Source organism: Myiozetetes cayanensis, unplaced genomic scaffold (assembly GCF_022539395.1).
Source record: "Myiozetetes cayanensis isolate MyiCay16 unplaced genomic scaffold, myiCay2020 scf2-11, whole genome shotgun sequence".
Lineage (NCBI taxonomy): Eukaryota > Metazoa > Chordata > Aves > Passeriformes > Tyrannidae > Myiozetetes > Myiozetetes cayanensis.
The window spans coordinates 33,085,161-33,088,770 of record NW_026087411.1 but is presented as its reverse complement, the minus strand read 5'-3'; positions in this window follow the sequence as shown (position 1 = coordinate 33,088,770).

Here is a 3,610-nt window from a genome sequence, read left to right as displayed (position 1 = left end):
CTTTTCTGCTGAGGTCTATGCACTTTGTGTTTTCTATTACGCATCCTTTTTCCACATCCATTACTGAACTGTGCATTCTTTTGGGGAGGTGGATTTCATTGTTTAGTTTTTGCATGTGACAGCTGTAAATGGCCACCCAAAAACAGTGGCTGACAGGTGCCCTACCAGAGATTTAGTAAAAATACATTTTTTACCAAAACCCATTTCATCTTTGATATGAAGAGTCCTGGAAGCAAAGTCCCCCTAAAGTCACTGAATTTTAAGGTACTTATTTGGATCGCTCACTGTAATAGCCTCCTTTTTTCCCCTTTTTTTTTTTTTTTTCCTGTTTTGTTTTTTAGTCTAACTCTTTTTCTGTGTTTTCAGCTGTTTCATTTGAAGTTTATTTGCTTGCTGGACAGAGCTGAATTTTGAGTCAGGAACTGTGGACAGTATGTCAGAGATAGTTAAGAGTCCTAGAATTCTATTTTCTTGGTTAAACAATGTCAGTTGCCTTCTGGCGAAAGATAATGATTTAGCTGGACTCTCAGCTGGTATAGGAAATTGGTGATAAAGAACATTTGCTGTTGACTGTGCCAGGTAATTGTAGCCTTTAAGTTGGAGTGGTCATTTACTGTACATAATTTTTGCTTCCAGAGTGTGTTACCTTGGAATTCTTTCTGCATGCTTGTCACTTGAAAGCCATAGCTAGACCAGAAATGGCATTCTGCCTGCTTGGTGACAGTGTTGATAATCAGGCGTGCATCTGCACAGCATCTTTGACAGCAGCTGCCTCCTCACTTCCAAAGGGACAATTTAAGGTACAGGTTTAAACTCCTGAAGCTGTAGGTGGTGCAGATCCTGTGCAGCAGGAAGCCTGCTTCTCCGAGTCTGGCTGCCATAGGCAGTGGAGATCAGCAGCTTCACTTCAAACAGCATCTACTCCATTTAGTTGTGAAGGACCTGTTGGCAAAGCTATTGGCTCTGATGCACCCAAGCTGGAACCCACTGACTCCTCTTGTCAGTCTGCAGTATCATTCTTGTGTCCAGTGGTGGAACTATTTTTTTGATCAGGTATCAATCCTAATTTTTAAAACTTCACATGAACCTCCAAGTTATCCCTGGTTATAAAGACACTTCAGAAAACACTGAAACTGTCATCCACTAAAAAAGGAAATATCAGAACAAAATGGATCTTGAGTCATATTGTGTGAATTTAGTGTTCTGCTTCTCTTGGGGGCACAGCACTGTTATTTTAAGCCTAAAAAGAAACTGTGATACAGAAAATCTACCTGTTGTAATGCGAAGACAATATGATTTATTTTCAAGGTGTCTACAATTTTGCAGGTAGCAGTGTGCCAGTAGGGTTTTATAGGGCCCAGCTAATGATGGAGAAGTGCTAGATACCTACAGCTACCTAAACTATATGAACTGGGAGATCTAGTTACTGAATTTTGTTGCTGCAGGGTTTTTTTCTTGTTTATAATCTGCAAAAGTTGGATAGAAGCCTTTCTTTGCACTTAATTCTAATTTTAAAAGAAACTGTAATTTTCGTGTTCATTTTCCAATCCATCTTTGTGTTTGGGTTTTATGTTAGCTTTATGTAAGGAATATTCATTTTCATTTTCTGCAGCATTGCATGCAAATTTATTAATTCAAGTTCATACTTCTAGGAAACAATGTTAAAACTTAGGCTGAATACAATGGAGATGAAAAACTCAGCAAAGAAAATAGTGTTTGCATTTTCTTTATCAGGAGAATGTTTGGAGAATACCCCACTTTTTTTCAAAACTATGGAAAGCAAATTCAGATCCTACATCTGCTCCTGTCAATATGCAATCCTGCACAGTTCTGTGGTCCCCTGATAATATTTAGTGGACTGATCAATTCAAAGAAAACAATCCAGTTTTACCCACTGACTGCATTTTTGGCCTTCAGGAATATTTGATTCCCTAGCTCAAGCATGTTGGTGTACTGGAAGTCTTTGGAGTGGAATGGCAGCATTGCTGTTAAAATACCAGTTCATTTTTATCTGCAGACAAGTCTTTGCTCCCAGGAATGTTTCTCCTTCTGCTTGTATTGCCTTCACAGGAAAACGAATCATGCAAAGTAAACACCATATAGATCATGCTGCTTATCTTTGTATTTTGAAATCTGGGTTTGGAATATTCCTAAATTAGCATAGAAGTCCGTCCTCAAAACACAGCTGTTTATTTCATCATGAAAAAACATCACAGTATTACCTGCATTGACCTCTTTCCAACCTGAGGGATAGAAATTGTCCTTGAGATAAATTTGAAAAAGACAAATGCAGAACCTCCGTCACTATCATTTCCAGAAGAAGTTGATACTGTCTCCTAGGGATAGCATGAAAATAGATGAGTAGAGATCTGCTTCCTTCTACATGCATCCGTTATTGATGCATGGAGGAAACAGTTGTATTAGTGTGATCCAAACCTCATTGTCACCAGAAACACAGAGCTTTTGCCTAAAACTGAAAAAAATTATTTCCTTTAAATTCATATCTGAGATCATAAAAGATTGAGCTGTGCTACATAAGCACTTAGTATTGAATAGGGGTCTCACGGAACCACTGCACAGTACAGTGGTGACAGCTTCAGTAGGACAGGATCCTTACCATCCTTAAGATCTCTGTAGGTCTTTTTTTCCTGATTCTGCTGCCTTTCCAGTGTCCCACTGAATTTTGTACTGCGCTGAACTGACTGCAGAAGTTAGAGGGAAGTACGACTTTCCTGGCTTAGAAAAGTAATATGTTGAAATTTGGAGTAAAATCAAGTAAGATCTTTCAGCCTTCAGGATAATTTTAAGAGCCCTGTATCTACCATGCATGTTTGGGTTAGCAAACTAATAATGACCATTCCTTGTCATGTGCCCTTCAACATAAACTCATAGTGACATTTTCCTTTAAAAGTTGATCAACAGCTCTGTTGACTGCCTACAGACAACTCTGCACTCTTACAAATGGCTCCCAGAACAAAGTTGACCTATAACCAGATTTATTTTCAAAAAAAAGCTCAAAATTGAAAAACCTATTTAATTAAGGAAGGGTATGAAGAACATAGAATAGATTTCAATATACTTTATATTAGTATTATCCCTAAACAACTCACAAGCATTTTTTAATAGCTAGAGCAGTACCGGGAACATGAGATGAGAACATACCATGCAGACCATACCTTTAGCCTTTTTTTGTAGAAACTTTATTCCCTGCAACTGAGTCACACAGCTGAAAGTCTTCCCAGCTGAAAGCAATAACAGAGTTGAGCTATCAGAAGGTGTTAGAAGGTCAGGAGACAGCTGTGTTCTTTGCTGCTATGGAAGAACTCAGGAGGAAGTGGAGATCAGCTGCGGATGGATAGACCTGAGAAGGTAAGATCAGATACTCAATGTTACCACCATCAGTGACTTACTGACTCGAGAGATGAAACAGCAGGACCAACTGAAAGGTTTCTGTTGTTTCCTTATGGCCTGTGCTTCCTGAGCAGGACTGAGTCCCACAGTGGCCAACTTTCCCTGCCTATGCCCGTGTTCCTTTCCAGGTGGACCTTTCTACTCCTTCTTTTGTTTGTGGTCCTTCGTATTCCTGTTCATCCCCATGTGCCCTGTTACC